Source organism: Staurois parvus, unplaced genomic scaffold, assembly GCF_062004578.1.
Source record: "Staurois parvus isolate SC_StPar_1 unplaced genomic scaffold, SC_StPar_1.0 ptg000745l, whole genome shotgun sequence".
NCBI lineage: Eukaryota > Metazoa > Chordata > Amphibia > Anura > Ranidae > Staurois > Staurois parvus.
Window position 1 is genome coordinate 1,729,365 of NW_028318541.1, and position 19,341 is coordinate 1,748,705.

The following is a 19,341-nucleotide window of genomic DNA, read 5'->3' on the forward strand; positions in this document are numbered from 1 at the left end:
GTGTAATGTGTGTTAAAGCAGCAACTTGTAATGGGGTTATGCACAGTTGGGAGACAGGGAAAGTGTGTTGTCACCCCCATTACAGGAAATGACTTAAAAAAAATTATCTTCGTGGCAGGATCACCAGATATTAATTTAATGAAAGCTGCGGATTTAAAAATATTCAAAATTCCCTTGGAAACTACATAAAATACTGAACCTAGGACCCCAGGGCATCAGGGCGGCAGTTCTGAACACCAAGCAATGTGCTGCCCTGCCAGCCGTCCACCACTGTGGACATTTTACAGTCGGCGTCTTCAGACGGCTCACAGCTGTTCCTGGCGTGTTTTATTCTAATCTTAACCGTTGTCCTTATGATAGGATTGCACAATTCATGGCTGATGTATCCATAACAATTAATAATGAGGTGCGGGATAACGACTCGGAATGTTCTCCATAGACCACGCTGCGAGCGTCCCGACAACTGGCTGGAATCTGGATTTTACACCAGATAAATGAGCCAACTTCATAGATGAATGTGTATAATATATCTCATATCTGGAGAGCGGTGATGTCACTCCTATATATTATATCTTCTATCTGGAGAGCGGTGATGTCACTTCTGTATATTATATCTTCTATCTGGAGAGCGGTGATGTCACTCCTGTATAATATATCTCATATCTGGAGAGCGGTGATGTCACTCCTGTATAATATATCTCATATCTGGGGAGCGGTGATGTCACTCCTGTATAATATATCTTATATCTGGAGAGCTGTGATGTCACTCCTGTATAATATATCTCATATCTGGGGAGCAATGATGTCAATCCTGTATAATATCTTATATCTGGGGAGTGGTGATGTCACTCCTGTATAATATTTTATATCTAAAGAGCGATGATGTCACTCCTGTATAATATATCTCATATCTGGGGAGCGGTGATGTCACTCCTGTATAATATATCTTATATCTGGAGAGCTGTGATGTCACTCCTGTATAATATATCTCATATCTGGGGAGCGATGATGTCACTCCTGTATAATATCTTATATCTAAAGAGCGATGATGTCACTCCTGTATAATATATCTTATATCTGGAGAGCGGTGATGTCACTCCTGTATAATATCTTATATCTGGGGAGCGGTGATGTCACTCCTGTATTATATATCTTATATCTGGAATGGAGTGTTGTCGCTCTTGTATAATATACCCCATATTGCCACAAGTATTGGTCGGCTGGCCTTTACACACACATGAACTTTAATGGCCCCCCAGTCTTAGCCCGTAGGGTTCAATATTGAGTTGGCCCCGCCCTTTGCAGCTATAACAGCTTCAACTCTTCTGGGAAGGCCGTCCACAAGGTTTAGGAGGGTGTCTATGGGAAGGTTGGACCATTCTTCCAGAAGCACATTTGTGAGGTCAGGCACTGATGTCGGGGGAGGAGGCCTGGCTCACAGTCGCCACTCTAATTCATCCCAAAGGTGTTCTATGGGGTTGAGGTCAGGACTCTGTGCAGGTCAGTCAAGTGAATGGAGCCACCCTTACACATATGCGATTCTGGATTTGTTTTGAAACTCACAGATTTGCATGACAGGCTAGATATTTTGTGTACGATTTGAGGTAGTTAACATAGATGCGATCCACACACATTGTGTTTTGAGTGCCATTATGAAAAGGGTCCTGTGAGAAATATAACGGTGCGTTCCAGACTCAGAAGTGATAGAGTGGCATGAGGAGATAAGTGTTCGCGTAGAATTGCTCTTGACAGGAATTTTCGCATTGCAGTCTATGGGAGGCGTTTTCCCATTGAAGTTGATGGGAGGCGTTTTCTCATTGAATTCCATGGGGCCCGGTTTCCCATTGAAGTCAATGGGGCGCGCTTTTCCATTGAAGTTGATGGGGCGCAGTTTCCCATTGAAGTTGATGGGGCTCGTTTTTCCATTGAAGTAGATGGGGGGGTGTTTTTCCATTGAAGTTGATGGGACGAGGTTTCCCAATTAAGTTGATGGGGCGCGGTTTTCCTGTCAGTCGATGGGGTGTGGTTTCCCCGTAGAAGTCGTTGGGGCGCGGTTTCCCCGTCGAAGTCTTTGGGGCGCGGTTTCCCCGTCGAAGTCTTTGGGGCGCGGTTTCCCCGTCGAAGTCGTTGGGGCGCGGTTTCCCCATCGAAGTCGTTGGGGCGCGGTTTCCCCATCGAAGTCGTTGGGGCACGGTTTCCCCGTCGAAGTCGATGGGAGACGGTGTGTGAACCCGGTGCCAGGACGCATTTTCTAGTTGTTGTGGCGAATTGGTGCCTGGGATTTGTCAAGCCCTGATATAACTTATATCTGGAGAGCAGTGATGTCACTCCTGTATAATTAAATATCTGGGAGCGGGGATGTCACCATCATATAATATATATATATATATATATATATATATAATTATAACTTATATCTAGAGAACTCTGATGTCACTCCTGTATAATATAAAATGTCTTGAGCGATACTTTGGAATGCAGTCCAGCACTTTCAGCTGTGATTGGTCCACTCACTGCGTGTTTTTTGTGGGAGCGGCTCCTGTGCGTTGGTCGGTGGTCTATGAGATCAGAGTGGGCTCCGGTTCCAGGCTCTCCTCTGCTTCCAGATTGATGCTGCAGATTAATGCTGGGAACTGATGGCAATGCAGATTACAGTCTGGAGGGAAGATAACTTTTTTTCTATATGAAGAATTTTCCTCCCAGTTTAACCCATTAAACATATTTGAAGCCGCCGGCACACCAAAGGTCAAGCTGCGTCTGAATGAATACAATGGTCCGTGTTTAAATGGAATTCATTTATTTTTCATCTTATTTTCTTGGACAGGATTCTGCGTTGTACCAGATACTTGTATTCAAGACACAGTGTGGGGGGGAATTTACTAAAACATAAACACTCAAAATGTGCTATGGCAGCCAATCAGCTTCTAACTTCAGCTTGTTCAGTTAAGCTTTGACAATAAAACCTGGAAGCTGATTGGTTTCTATGCAGCGCTGCACCAGATTTTGCACTCTTCAGTTTTAGTAAATAACCCCCAGCATGTGGATACTTCATGATCCTGTAGAAGGAAGAGCCAGTCTGTGTGTGTTGATGCTTCTTCATTTTCACCCACATCATGCAAATGATTGAATGCCAAACTCTTCTCTCTTACTCTTATTGCTTACATAGATATTAAAGCTGATATTTAAAATGTAAAATAAAAAGAGGTTTATACTTACCTGCTGTGTTCAGTGCTGTTGCACAGAGAAGTCCCTTACCTCCTCTTCTGGAGTTCCCCGCTGGAGCTGTCCTCTTATTCCTGCGGGTGCAAGCTGTGAGCTATGGTGGCACCTGTGCGGGTATGCTCCCAATCTGAGCTGTGTGCATCCAAAGACACACACAGCACAACTGGGCCACGCCCTCCAACAGCAGCAGGAGCCAATGCTGTCAGGTGGAATGGGGACAGTTAGTGGGGAGTTTTTATTTATTTATTTTTTTTGCCTTAATGCAAAGAATGCATTAAGGTACAAAACTTAGACTTTAGAACCACTTTTAAACTTGCTTGTAATTAAAAATGGAACATCCAATTAAAGCACAACTGCAGACCTCTGCATGACAAGATACCCAGGGGCGGACTGACCATTCGAGCACTCGGGCAATGCCCGAGGGCCCAGGGTCAGAAGGGGGCCCCATGAAATGCCCCTGGTACCTTTTTTTTATAGGCTTTTTTGGGTGTGCTTTGAGTGTGGGCAAAGACACAGGGGCCCCATGATCCCCTATTGCCCGGGGGCCCCATGAGTTGTCAGTCTGCCCCTGAAGATACCCAAGCCTCATTAAGTAAACAGAAAAACTTTCTTTACCTTCCCTGACTGAGCCAAATCCTCCTTTGTTGGTGTCTCACACTCTCCCCCTCCCAGACACTGCAGCTCACAGAGGGAGAGGTTTCAGCAAAGGCAGTGCTGTCGATCCATAAAACAGTAGGCGGGACTAGGTGTGGCCAGGTGCTGACTGTTCAGCTAGAGACTTGTGATAGCCATGCCCCCTGCAACATCGTTTACTTCCACAAAACCTACAAGAGGGTGACAACTCTGCTCGGAATTCAGGAGCAGTGCAGCATCGTTGTCACCGCAACAGAGGAAGCTGCCATAATCGACAGGTATGTGTAGGACTTTGGTGAGGGGCTAAGAGAAGACTGTAAGGCCCTATTCACACCTGAGCGTTTTGAGGTATGAAGCACCAAAACGCTTAGTCTTGGTTCATACCAAGCGTTTTGCGAATGCACTCTTTTGCGTGTTTTTGTTCCATTTCAGTGGGTTGTCCTACGCATGACAAACACGCTAAAGTAGCTTGTGTGTATGTGTGTGTGTGTATGTATGTGTGTGTTTTTATTTCGTTCAATGGACTGCCCTATGTGCAACAAAAGTAGCTTATGCGTGGTGCCGTAGTATCTCGCAGTTTGTGTGGCCCAAGCTTACAAACTCTGCACTATTTATGCACATTTCCTACATATAAGGCAGCCCATTAAAATTATTGGTCACATTTTGGAACGTACACAACAACCCCTACTCAGACACACATTCTGGTGTGAAAAAGCCTCCTGCAGTCCCTGTACAGCAGAGCTCAGACTGAAAGAGGTAGAAGCAGCACAAGGAGCCAATCAGTACATGTGCTGACATGGCATGTGCTGATGGGAGGAGAGAGTAGAGTGACAGTGAGATGAGCTCATTAGTCGGCTGCTTCTCTTTTCACTGTCCAATCACAGACTGAGGGAGGGACCTGTGAGTGTTACCAAAATGAAGCCGAGAAAAGTCAGGTCTGTGCTTTGTGGCAGAGATGTATAAATCTCAGAACTGGATGGACACAGATCCTTTGGCAGGTAATGCAGCTCCTGTATGTGTATTTAGCAGTTTTTTTTGGAGTTTGGCTTTATCCTTGGTCAGGCAACCTGTGATTGTACAGATGAGCCCCCCGCACCCTGGGACCATCGGAATACATCTCTGCCTCTTCACTGTATCTTCCTCAACATTGAAGATCTGTGTGTCTGATAAGTGGCGGTGATGCGCTCTCCACCTGACAATCTCGTAGGTTCACCTGCATGCTGTGCCGCGCCCCCGATGTCATGGCGTGTGACAGGCGCTGTGCGGTATGTACGGGCTCTGCGATCTCAGCCATCATAAAATCCGAATTCCCCTGTGAGAAGAGTGATGGTGACCTCACCCGGGACTTTCATCTGTCCTCTTCTCTGTGGGTGAGAGTTTTAGTACATTGTATGCTGGCGGTGGAAGTGAAGGCGCTCTCAGGTGAGGGACGTACCAGCAGGTGGTATACGAGCGCCTCCATACCGGGGGGTGCAGATCTCCAACTGTGCGGTAAGTGCGGAGTCCCTCTCCTCCTCCAGCCTGCTATTGGTCGCTGAGGCCGCTACTTACACAGATGGACTAATAAGGAGCTGTGTATAGGCAGTGCTAGACTTTGTCTCGAGTCGAGATTTGCATATTGGACAATCTGATGAAGGTGGACGGCTAAGAGCACCTGTATTCCATCTGTGGGGCCAGACTAGGTAATGACTGGGGTGCTTTAAAGGAGTAAAAACCTCTAAACCTGTCTGGTTATGTGTTTAGGAATTTATTTTTAAGTATATCTAAAGCTCAGACTTTACTCTGATAGAATTTTATTATTTATTTATTTCAGGTACTTATATATCGCCATCAATGTATGCAGCGCTTTACATATATATTGTACATTCACATCAGTCCCTAACCCTCAAGGGGTGTACAATCTAAGGTCCCTAACTCACATTCATACATACACAAACTAGGGACAATTTAGACAGGATCCAATTCACCTACCAGCATATCTTTGAAGTATCGGAGGAAACTAGAGTACCCGGAGGAAACAACGCAGGCACAGGGAGAACATGCAAACTCCAGGCACGTGGTGCCGTGGTTGGGATTTGAACCAACAACCCGAATACTGCCAGGCAAAAGTGCTAACTATTTAGCCATTGTGCTGCCCAAATAAGATGATGATAATGATATAATAAGAAATGATTAAATTGAAAGCTTAACCTGCTTATATTTTGCCTCCCCCCCCCCCCCCCACCCAAGAATGACAATACTAAACAAAACCTTTCCGTTTTCATTACATTCCTTATTTTATGCCCTGTGATGTTATCACTGGGTCTCTGGGCTTCTCTGTGTATTGCAGGCAGATCATGGCTGGTGGGAGGGGCCAGCAGGATGCTGTACATAGCTTCTTGTAAACACCACAGTACTCCTTTCAAGAGCCTCCAGCCCTGATGCAAGCAGTGGGAAGAGTGCAAATCTCAAAATGCTTTGATGGGTGGGTGTCAGACTGGAAGAGTGGGGTTTCCTAGGCAGGCTGTATTGGAATGGGTAACACCCACATGTGATGCTGAGCCTCCACTAATGAAAGAACTGAATTCTATTGAATGAAAGGGGTGGACCAGGGACAGTAAGGCTAGGAAGGAAAGTGCTAGATGATGCTGGATGTCCTACAGCCAGGAAATGAGACGGGTTTTATCTGACTTGCTGCAGCTTCTAATGCACATTGTGAGAAGCTCACAGTGTGCAGTGAAATCAGAGTAAGCCATTTCAGTCCAGGAGAGGAGCCGGTACTCTGTGCAAGACTGAAGGGAAGGCCGGAGGTCAGATTTTTTGTGTTTGCCATCATCCCTTCCTGTCCTGTAGACACAATAGGAAAATCCCAGAGCGCTGTCACTGGATCAGGAATCCCCAATGGAAGACTTCACTTCTAATCCTGCTAAGCTTTGGATCATCCTGCTGACCGTGACCCTCAAATCGCAATAAAAACCTGACAGGGGTCCCAACCCCTCACCACTCAACCCAAAACCAATAAAAATAAGAAATGAGTTTTGACTTTACCATACCCATAGTGGTGTTTAATAGTGCCTGGTTAGAGAAGAGCGCAGGGATTGCATTCTGTGTAATGGCTAGTTGGTGCGGGAACACACAAACGTTTCGCTGTCCATTGGCCCCAAAGGCTACATTCACATCTATGCCTGACGGGAACGTGCTCAGAGTCGCACGCTTTCTAGAAATGCGCTGCCTTTTAGCAGACGTGCGGCGGTGGCATTAATTCTTCATGACACCACCGTACATCTGCTCACGTGTGCGCCAAAGTGCATGGAGTGGTTGAGCGTGGCGTGGGGCGATTTTGCAGAAGAATCAGCGACATTTTATGCATGTTTCTCTTGTGTAGGGCAGCCCATTCATTTCTACGCACGACGCGCAGACGCCTAGTGTGAAGAGTGCCTTAAGCTGGCCATACGTGGTTCAGCCAGCAGACTGAACAAAAAAACTGAACCGATTCCCCCATCCATACATTTGTGATGGATGGGGGAATCCTCCCACTGCATTATTGTATTCCGATAGCAGGGAGACTCCCCTACTGTCAGAATACTTAGATCAGCTCTGTAGCCTATTGCCTGCAGCACTGATCAAGCAGATGTTTTCTGACAGGGCGGGTGAACAGGAGTCAATCTGAAGGTGAATGCTTCCAGTAGGAGTCTAAGCTCAGGGGCCAGTTCACCTGTGTGCGGTGTGCGGTTTTGGCATATTTGTGTGTTTTTGACACATTTTTACGCATGCTGCCATTGAACTCTATTAGAAGGCGTGTTTTGATGGAAGTGTATCATGCAGGACTTTATTATTGTATTTATTTCAGGTACTTCTATAGCGCCGTCAATGTACGCAGCACTTTACATATATATTGTACATTCACATCAGTCCCTAACCCTCAAGGGGCGTACAATCTAAGGTCCCTAACTTACATTCATACATACACATAGAAGGGACAATTTGGACAGGAATCAATTAACCTACCAGCATGTCTTTGGAGTGTGGGAGGAAACCGGAGTGCCCAGAGGAAACCCACGCAGACACAGGGAGAACATGTAAACTCTAGGCAGGTGGTGCCATGGTTGGGATTTGAACCAGTGACTCTAGTACTGCCAGGGGGAAGTGCTAACCATTTAGCCAGTGTGCTGCCCTAATAAGATGATTGAATGAATAAGAAATAGTTAAAGTGGAAGCTTAACCTGCTTATATTTTGCCTTCTTAAATCCCCCCCCCCAACCCAAGAAAGACGATACTAAACAAAACCTTTCTGTTTTCATTACATACCTTATGTTATACCCTGTGAAGTTATCCTATTCTATAGGAGTCTAACCTAAGGGGCCAGTTCATGTGTGTGCCCATGGTACATTCAGGTACTTATATAGTGCCGTCAATGTACGCAGCACTTTACATATATATTGTACATTCACATCAGTCCCTAACCCTCAAGGGGTGTACAATCTAAGGTCCCTAACTCACATTCATACACACACATACTGGGGACAATTTAGACAGGAGCCAATTCACCTACCAGCATGTCTTTGTAGTGTGGGAGGAAACCGGAGTGCCCAGAGGAAACACACACAGGCACAGAGAGAACATGTAAACTCCAGGCAGGTGGTGCCGTGGCTGGGATTCGAACCAATGACTCTAGTACTGCCAGGTGGAAGTGCTAACCATTTAGACACTGTGCTGGCCTACACTTTGATACGCTTTCATCTAATCGTGTGTTCTGATAAATGGCAGTCTGCCTAAATCTGGTCTGCATGATGTACATTGATGCACCAAAAAATGCATCTAATGTCCTTACACTTGTGAGTGGTGGTACCGTGTACAATACGCAATAATGCATGCAACATGTTCCATCTATTTTCATTGGCACCCCAACGCATGAAGAGAATGCCTGGCAGCGTGTTACATTGACGGCCCCATTCACATCTAAGCGTAACAGGAATGAGCGTTCCCGCTTGCATTTTTTTATGTGTGTTTTTCGTGTGTTGTACCTACGGCTGCCCTACATGTGACAAGTAGCTCCAGAACCTTTTTGGTTGGGCGTTTTTTCAGTGGATTTTTTGTCGCCTTTTATTGCACAGCCAAGCGTGACCCGTGATTGCAGTGTGTTTCCAAAACATGCAGCAAAATGCACATTTTTGTGTGTTTAGGAAAGGCAGGTGTGAATGCCTGAGGCCGGGTTCACACTGATGCAGTGGGGAATTTGCAGCGCTTTCTGTGCGAATTCCGCATCAGAATCGCACCCCATTCATGCGAACCGCTGCGGGTGTGTATGTTAAGTTAACAACTCCCTGAAAGCGGTCCGCAAAATGCGGTGCGATGTGCAGAATCGGATTGCATAGATGTGAATACCCATGAGATCCGATTCTAGTGTGGACCCAAAAAAGGGTCCTGCACATTTTTGGTGTGGATACATGGCTCCAATTGCACCGCACACAAATGGCATGTGATTTGCCGTACGGTTCCTGTGCGAATCACATGCGATATACTCATTCACTCCCTTATTATCTCACGACTCGACTACTGCAACTCCCTCCTCACCGGCCTGCCTCAACACAGGCTGTCCCCGCTTCAGTCTATCCTGAACTCAGCCACCTTACCAACCGCTCAGCATCTGCCACCCCCCTCTGTCATTCCCTCCACTGGCTTCCGATTGCCCAACGCATTAAATTCAAACTAGTAACATTGACGTACAAAGCTGTTCATAACGCTGCCCCAAGCTACCTCACCAACCTGATATCCAAATACCACCCAACACGTACCCTTCGCTCCTCACAAGACCTCCTACTTTCTAGCTCCCTGGTCTCCTCCTCCCACGCCAGACTGCAGGACTTCTCCAGGACTTTCTCCATCCTCTGGAACTCACTACCCCAATCCATCAGACTGTCAACTTCCCTCCTCACCTTTAGGCGCACCCTGAAAACCCACCTCTTCAGGGAAGCCTACCCCGCCCTCACCTAACAGCCGATCTCCTCCACTCCCCCTACCACTCCATCCCCCACAGCCACTTCCTCCTGTACCACTATCCCCTCCCTCCTAGATTGTAAGCTCCAAGGAGCAGGGCCCTCGAACCCCTCGTGTCTTGTATTGTCTCATGTTCTGTCCCCCACTATAATGTACAGCTCTGAGAAAACTTTTTGGCGCTATATAAATACTGTATAATAATAATAATATACCGCACCGCATATATGGGAACCCAAGCTAAAGGATCCGGTGCGATGTTAAGTGCGTCAATGTGCGTTCATTCTGAATGGGCCCCCATACCGCCTCTACGTTCACACACCAGACGGTCCTGGCAGTCCAGGTCAGAGTGGAGTCCCTACCAAGTGGAGCAGAAGAGGAAACATGGCGGGCGTGTGAGCGCGGGGAGTCGGCGGGCCTGTTTTTCCTCTCTGCTCAGCCTCTCCACTAGATGGAAATGGCAGATAAGAGGCGTGGGCTGATCTGCTCCCTGATAGCGATCTTCCAGGCTGATAACGGCCCCTTATCTGCAGCCAGCAGATGAGGATTCGGCTTATAATAACAAACACTGAATAGAGGCAAAGACACCCGGGCTCCATTCTGCTGGGTCACTGGCTGGCCATGATTGATGCCAGCCTGTCTGCGGGGTGGGGGATGGGGGGCTGTATGTGTATGGCTAGGGACCCCCCCCCCCACCCCCACCCCAGGCCACCTACCCATCCCCTGTTATCAGTCACATCCTTTAATGAAAGCGTGGCGCGGCGCCTTTTAATCAGTGCGACTTTTTTTCTCTATTGTGCGCCGCCGCTGCATCGATGGTGACATTAAAGGAACACTCCTGATTTAGAGATCAGATTTATAATTACTATGAGAGCAGATATACCAAATCTGAACTTCAGCCAGAAATAGGAAATCATCAACCAATGGAGTTTATTAATAAAAAAACAAACAAACTTCAAAAGTCAACCAGTATGAATCGTTAAATTCCCCCCCCCCCCCCCCCCGCACCACCACCAGTACAGCAGCACTTGGACTGAGGGAGCCAATCAGGAGTCCTTCAAGGCCTGGCAGGAAGAGCAGAGTGAAAAGCTGACCTCATCAGTCTTCTGCTGCTCTTTTTTTTTTAAATAGTTAAATCCCCCCCTCCTTCCCATGTACAGCAGCACTTGGACTGAGGGAGCCAATCAGGAATCCTTCAAGGCCCGGAAGGAAGAGTAGAGTGAAAAGCTGACCTCATCAGTCTTCTGCTGCTCCTTTTTTTTTAAAATCGTTAAATCCCCCCCTCCTTCCCCTGTACAGCAGCACTTGGACTGAGGGAGCCAATCAGGAGTTCTGCAAGGCCTGGCAGGAAGAGCAGAGGGAAAAGCTGACCTCATCAGTCTTCTGCTGCTCCTTTTTTTTTAAATAGTTAAATCCCCACCTCCTTCCCATGTACAGCAGCACTTGGCCTGAGGGAGCCAATCAGGAGTCCTTCAAGGCCTAGCAGGAAGAGCAGAGTGAAAAGCTGACCTCATCAGTCTTCTGCTGCTCCTTTTTTTTTTTTTAAAGCCATCACAGGCTGGGGCAGGCTTGACACAAAAGTGAGGACCCCAGGCTGTGCTATGTGGCAGGGAGGTGTACATCTTGCGACCACAAGGCAAAGATTGGGCTAAGGAGGACACTAATACTAAAGACACCTCATTGCCACTTGTTTAAAGTAGGCGTAGAGGGCAGAGTGATGGCTTAACCTGGATGCTGCTGCTCCTGCCTTACCCAATCACAGGCGAAGGGGCGGGTCCCAGACCAGGCTGTACTGCTTGGTTGCCATTTAGCCTGCAGAAAGGTCTTCGGGAATGTAGGATCTCTTTGTGCTTGTTGGCAGGGGTTCCTGATGGATCTAATGACTTTGCTCCAATCTCCTACACCCCTGATGTATAGTGCCCATAGGTGAGCGATAGGGAGCTGACCAATCACAATATATCATGTCTTTGGGCACCTTAAAGGATCTACCCAGTTCAATCTGGGAAGGTTCATAAATCGTCACCGTTACTTCAGGTTGTCACCAACCCCCCAACCATCGGGATAGGAATTTAATGTTTTCTCTTGACCAACTGGCACGAAGCAGTATGACTTCCAGGATCACTGTGGGCCAATGAGAATGGGGGAGGGGAATACTATAAAATTTGGATCACTATGCTGGGGCTCGTTTTTCAGCCACAAATCGAATTCCTGGCCAGTCTTCCCCGATGTTCTCAAATTATCACCACAAATCCCACCACAAAGTGTTTTTGGATGTGAGCCTGGTGCATTCAAATGACATTTGCAGAAATCCCACGCCATACCTTCCTGGAGTTCCTCTTCGCTGCTGGGAGTTCAGTGTGTTGGGGAACCGTCCGTCCATTATTATTTGTGTGAATGTATTTTTTTTAGTCATTAACCTTGGAAATAATATTTGACAAATGAATGAAATTTATTTTGTCCAATCAGGTCCCCTCTCCATTCGCTCCTCGCACGACCTCCCGCTCTCTAGCTCCCTTGTCTCCTCCTCCCATGCTCGTCTCCAGGACTTCTCCAGAGCTTCCCCCATCCTCTGGAACTCTCTACCCCAATTTATCAGACTATCACCTACTCTGCTCACTTTTAGGCGATCTCTGATAACCTATCTCATCAGGGAAGCCTATCCTGCCCTCAGCTAATACTGGAATCTTCTACTCTTCCTACCAGTCCATCCCCCACAGTTACTACCTTTTGTACCGCTAGCCCCTCCCTCCTAGATTGTAAGCTCCCAGGAGCAGAGCCCTCCAATCCCTCTTGTATTGAACTGTATTGTTGCTGTATTGTCTCCCGTTATATTGTAAAGTGCTGAGCAAACTGTTGGCGCGATATAAGTCCTGTATAATAATAATAATAATATATATGTCTCTATAAATATCTGTCCTTTGATCTTCAGTCCAGTGACTTTGCCTAGGCTGAGATGAATTCATCAGTCCGCTGCTGACAGGAAGAAACATTTCCCCAGTCTCCCCTTCCCCTGTGATCAGACTGTACATTGTAACTTTGCAGCCAAGCACGAGGTGAGAAGCTGCAGCAGGGGCCGGTCTGTGTCAAACATTTGTGAACACAGCACAGACATCAGGATTTGTATGATTGTGTCCTCTGTTCTGGCATCTCAGTCCAGGAAGTAGACGGTGATCCTGTATGATGCCTGACAAAGATGGTGCCGTCCTTCTGGAGAGAAAAACAGATGAATACATGGTCAGTGGTAGTCCTGTGATCTCCGTGAGAGGTATTAAATACGTGAGCATCTCACAGTGTGCACTAGAAGCTGCAGTAAGTCAGACAGTTAGATTTCATGGAGGAGAATGTCTAGCATCATCCAGTATCATCCAGCCCTTTCCTCCCTAGCTTGACTGTCCCTGGTCCGCTCCTTTCATTCATTGGATGTCAGTGCTTTCCATAATGGAGGCTCAGCATCACATGTGGGCGTTACCTAGGCTGGTCTTCATGTAAATACTGCCTGCTTAGGAACACCCACTCCTCCAGACTGACACCCGCCCATCACGGCATTATGATATTTGAATACCTCCTCCCAAGAGTCAGCCCACTACTTTCTTCAGGACTCAGGGCTCTTGAAAAGAGTACCGAGGCAGGGTGCTGGGATGTTTTTTAAGAAGCTGTGTACAGCACCCTGCCGGCCCCTCCCACTAGCTATGATATGCCTGTGTTACATAGAGAAGCACAGAGTCCCAGTGATGATATCCTCTAAATTGAAATTTTATGGTTGAACTGGATGGACTTTTGTCTTTTTTCAGCCAGACTAACTATGAAATAAAGAATGTAATGACAGTGGAATTTAAAAACGTCATTATTGTACTCTCCGCTCCTCGCAAGACCTCCTACTCTCTAGCTCCCTTGTCTCCTCCTCCCATGCTCGTCTCCAGGATTTCTCAAGGGCTTCACCCATCCTCTGGAACTCCCTACCCCAAGCTATCAGGCTATCGCCTACTCTGCTCACCTTTTAGGCGCACTCTGAAAACACCTCTTCATGGAAGCCTACCCTGCCCTCTGCTAATACTGGAATCCACTACTTCTCCTACCAGTCCATCCCCCACAGTTATTACCTTTTTGTACCACTATCCCCTCCTAGATTGTAAGCTGCCAGGATCAGGCCCTCGATCCACTCTTGTATTGAACTGTATTGGAACTGTACTGTCTCCCTCCATAATGTAAAGCGCTGAGCAAATTGTTGGCGGTATGTAAGTCCTGTATAATAATAATAATTGTGTTGATGGGGTGGAGGAATTGGCCTGAAGCAGAACTCCAGCCATAAATAAGAAAAAAAATGAATAACCCATTAGAATAAAATAACAATCAACTTTTGTTGCAGTATTCAACATTATTCCAGAGATTTCCCTTGCAGTACTTATGTCTGTCAATAGATGTCTTCAGTCTGATGGTCAGCATCATTCAACACAATTCCTCTGAGGCCCGTATTGTCCTGCACCCACCCCCAGCTTTTGACTGGACAGTGAAAGGAGAAGCAGCACAGTGATGAGCTCATCTGTCACTCTGATCTCTCCTCCTATTAGCATTCTTCTTGTAAGCACATGAATTGATTGGCTACTTGTGCTATCTTTCCTCTTCCAGTCTGAGCTTTGCTGTACAGGGAGCTGATACTGGTCACATTCAGGTACTTACACTGCTTGTATATAAAAGATACTATATAGTATAAAGCCAATTATAACTCTGCCCCAAATTACATCAACGATCTTGTCTCTAATTATCACCCAAACCGTACTCTCCGCTCCTCACAAGACCTCCAGCTCTCTAGCTCCCTTGTCTCCTCCTCCCATGCTCATCTCCAGGACTTTTCCAGAGCCTCCCCCATCCTCTGGAACTCTCTACCCCTATTTATCAGACTATCACCTACTCTGCTCACTTTTAGGTGATCTCTGAAAACCTATCTCTTCAGGGAAGCCTATCCTGCCCTCCCCTAATAATGGAATCTTCTACTCTTCCAACCAGTCCATCCCCCACAGTTACCACCTTTTGTACCACTAGCCCCTCCCTCCTAGATTGTAAGCTCCAAGGATCAGGGCCCTCCTATCCCTCTTGTATTGAACTGTATTGTTGCTGTATTGTCTCCTGTTATATTGTAAAGCGCTGAGCAAACTGTTGGCGCTATATAAATCCTGTATAATAATAATATATAAATCCTGTATAATAATAATAATAATATATAAATCCTGTATAATAATAATATATAAATCCTGTATAATAATAATAATAATATATAAATCCTGTATAATAATAATGTTCTAATAATTACAGGATCGCAATCATTTTTATATCTGCATGGAGTTTGTCTTCTCCCATCTAGGTCCCAGGCCGTCCGTCCAGCAGTCGCCTCTTCTCTAGGCGTCGCGGTGCCGGCAGCGAGCTGGGTTAACGTTTGCCGGATCAGCACAAATAGGTATAAAATAATCTCGTCTCTAAATACACTGGATGCTTATTCAGCCCGCGCCGCCTCGCGTCCCTCCGGCTCGAATCGGCCTCGGCGATAAGGCGGAAAGTTGAACTGGCCCCATTACCGCGCCGCGATGGTTGAATTGATAAGGCCTCGATAATGGCGCAGATAAGGCCGGGCCGGCTCAGCCAATGGCAGCTCGCCTCCCCCCATTAACATTCCCCACCAGCGATGGGCCTGGGAGCTGCCGATCGCTCCCATTTCCACTCCTCCGCCAGATAAGGCTGGAAACACTGACTTCATAGGCCGCTGATTAAAGTGTCTGGCGCTCCGATAATGTGCAGATAAATTATGTTTTTTCAAAGAGAGGTAAAGGGAAGGGAGGGGGGAAAAGGACAGTTTTTTTTTTTTTCCATTTTGTCTGATCCACATATATTATACGGCTCCCCCCCCCTCCCCCGCACAGAAAATGCTGAATGTGCCATCAACGCCATCATATGATATTACAGATCTGCACAACAATGTATCTGGAGAGCTCAAGATTTATTATTATCATTCGGGGAGCTTAAAGGAGAACTCCGCTCTGGTTGAAAAGGAGGTTTTGTTTTGAGAAGAGCTGGAAGGGAAACCATTAATAACGAGCGATTAAAATATTTAATTTTTTGGTGGAGTCTCTACTGTCTCTCAGGGACCCTATTAGTGAAGTCCCTGCACTGAGTTTCCTGGACTACCTACCTGCTGTGCCCATTATGAGGGGTTCCCACCATCCCTGTGCTGAGTTCTTGCATCTGTACACCCACTGTGCCCATTATGAGGGGTTCTCACCATCCCAGTGCTGAGTTCCAGGGTCTGTACACCTGATGTGTCAATTATGAGGGGTTCCCACCATCCCTGTGCTGAGTTCCCGGGCCTGTACACCTGCTGTGCCCATTATGAGGGGTTCCCACCACCCCTGTTCTGAGATCTTAGATCTGTGCTCTTGCTGTGCCCATTATGAGGGGTTCTCACCATCCCTGTGCTCAGTTCCCAGGTCTATACACCTGCTGTGCCCATTATGAGGGGTTCCCAACATCCCTGTGCTGAGTTCCCAGGTCTCTACTTTTGCTGTGCCCATTATGAGGGGTTCCCACCATCCCTGTGCTGAGTTCCCAGGTCTGTACACCTGCTGTACCCATTATGAGGGGCTCCCACCATCTCTGTGCTGAGTTCCCGGGTCTGTACACCTGCTGTGCCCATTATGAGGGGTTCCCACCATCCCTGTGCTGAGTTCCCGGGTCTGTACGCCTGCTGTGCCCATTATGAGGGGCTCCCACCATCTCTGTGCTGAGTTCCTGGGTCTGTACGCCTGCTGTGCCCATTATGAGGAGTTCCCACCATCCCTGTGCTGAGTTCCCGGGTCTGTACACCTGCTGTGCCCATTATGAGGGGTTCTCACCATCCCTGTGCTGAGTTCTTGGGTCTGTACACCTGCTGTGCCCATTAAGAGGGGCTCCCACCATCCCTCTGCTGAGTTCCCAGGTCTCTACTTTTGCTGTGCACATTATGAGGGGTTCCTCCTAGATTTTGTTATTTGTATTCTGGCCCTTGTTACAGGCACAGGATTTGCATGATTGTGTCATCTCTGAGCTGGCATCTCGGTGATGTGAGAGTGATGTAGGCCGGCCTTGTTAGGGATTATTAGGAGATCTCTCTCTATGAGATAGAAGATGACTTTCTGATCCCCACCAGACGCCACCTAAAGGTGAAATATAATATGGACTGACCCTTTCACTATCCTTATATAAGGAACCAAAAACAGGAGCTCTTGTACTGCTCTATTCTTAATCTATAGAGCGTGATATCACTGAAGTAGTCTGAAATCTGATCTCTGACCTTCCCTTCAGGCTTGCCCCTCTCCTGGACTGAAATTACTGATTTGACTGCACACTGTGAGCTTCTCACATTGTGCATCAAAAGCTGCAGTAAGTCGTGCTTGCTTCGGGCAGAACATGTACTAAAATTGGAACGATACAGAGATCAGCATGGCCCCTGCACAAGGATGACATGCAAATTCGTGAAGCTTTTCATGTTTTTAAAGAAAAAAAAAAAGAATCTGCAGTAAGTCAGATAGAGCCCACCTCATTCTGTGTGACTGTGGGGGCATTAGAGTGTAAGCTCCTCTGGTGCAGAGACTGATGTGACTGGCTCAGTGTTCTCTGTACAGCACTGCAGTATATGTCAGAGCTACTTTGTATATAATTATATAATATTTATCTTAGATTGTAAGCTCCAAGGACCAGGCCCCTCCTAACCCTCTTGTATTGAACTGTATTGTTGCTGTATTGTCTCCCGTTATATTGTAAAGTGCTGAGCAAACTGTTGGCGCTATGTAAATCCTGTATAATAATAATAATATATAAATCCTGTATAATAATAATATAAATCCTGTATAATAATAATAATATATAAATCCTGTATAATAATAATATATAAATCCTGAATAATAATAATAGTGTGTGACTATGTGGGGATATTAGAGTGTAAGCTCCTCTGGAGACTGAAATGACTGGCTCAGTGTTCTCTGTACAGCACTGCGGTATAGGTTAGAGCAATAATTTTTCCATGTATATGTATCAAAGCTTCTGTTCACTGCTCTTGTGTTTTCCGGCATGAGATGCTCCAGCCAGGATTGCTCCTCATCAGGCCAAGCTTTTTATTATGCGCGCAGCGATGGCGGTTCTTGTCATGATGGATAGTTGAGGCCGCAGTGCGTTCCCGACTCTTCTTCCATCTTCGTCCTGCATGTGAGCGCTGTCAGCTGTGCTGGAGGCTCCTGTTTTTTCCCTCATTTATAATGTAATGTTTGCGTATGTCAAATCCAGATAGAGCGTCAGAGGCAGGCCTTCTATCTGAGGGAGGGGGCTGCGTGTTTGGTGAAAGCACTGCTGAAGGACTCCCCTCCTTCCTCTATAACTTTCCTCTCCTGAAATACTCTGCACTGCTGGAGGACTCCGCTCCTTCCTCTATAACTCTCCTCTCCTGAAATACTGCACTGCTGGAGGACTCCGCTCCTTCCTCTATAACTCTCCTCTCCTGAAATACTCTGCACTGCTGGAGGACTCCGCTCCTTCCTCTATAACTCTCCTCTCCTGAAATACTCTGCGCTGCTGGAAGACTCCGCTCCTTCCTCTATAACTCTCCTCTCCTGAAATACTCTGCACTGCTGGAAGACTCCGCTCCTTCCTCTATACCTCTCCTCTCCTGAAATACTCTGCACTGCTGGAGGACTCCGCTCCTTCCTCTATAACTCTCCTCTCCTGAAATACTCTGCACTGCTGGAGGACTCCGCTCCTTCCTCTATAACTCTCCTCTCCTGAAATACTGCACTGCTGGAAGACTCCGCTCCTTCCTCTATAACTCTCCTCTCCTGGAATACTCTGCGCTGCTGGAGGACTCCGCTCCTTCCTCTATAACTTTCCTCTCCTGAAATACTCTGCACTGCTGGAGGACTCCGCTCCTTCCTCTATAACTCTCCTCTCCTGAAATACTCTGCACTGCTGGAAGACTCCGCTCCTTCCTCTATAACTCTCCTCTCCTGAAATACTCTGCACTGCTGGAGGACTCCACTCCTTCCTCTGTAACTCTCCTCTCCTGAAATACTCTGCACTGCTGGAGGACTCTGCTCCTTCCTCTATAACTCTCCTCTCCTGAAATACTCTGCGCTGCTGGAGGACTCCGCTCCTTCCTCTATAACACTCCTCTCCTGAAATACTCTGCACTGCTGGAGGACTCTGCTCCTTCCTCTATAACTCTCCTCTCCTGAAATACTCTGCACTGCTGGAGGACTCCCCTCCTTCCTCTATAACTCTCCTCTCCTGCTATACCCTGCACTGCTGGAGGACGCCGCACCTAACTCCAACCAACTCTCCTCTCCTGAAATACTCTGCCCTCTTGGAGAACTCTGCTCCTTCCTCTATCTATCTGTCATCTCTTGAAATGCCCAAAAAAAATTCTGCAATTTTCCTTAATGTTTTTTTTTTTTTTAATTGTTTTGCACATGGTTTATGACGGTGGTGGGTACTCCTTTA

General features: G+C 46.9%; 1 protein-coding gene and 1 non-coding gene across 2 annotated transcripts in view; both read left to right on the plus strand.

Annotated features, from left to right (window-relative positions):
- The window catches only part of ZFPM1 (zinc finger protein, FOG family member 1), a 150,971-nt gene that overhangs the window by 18,775 nt on the left and 112,855 nt on the right, over positions 1-19,341 (plus strand). The window lies entirely within an intron of this gene.
- On the plus strand, positions 17,243-17,347 carry LOC149445185 (U6 spliceosomal RNA). Its single transcript, XR_016306444.1, has one exon. It is a non-coding gene; the product is annotated as a U6 spliceosomal RNA (small nuclear RNA).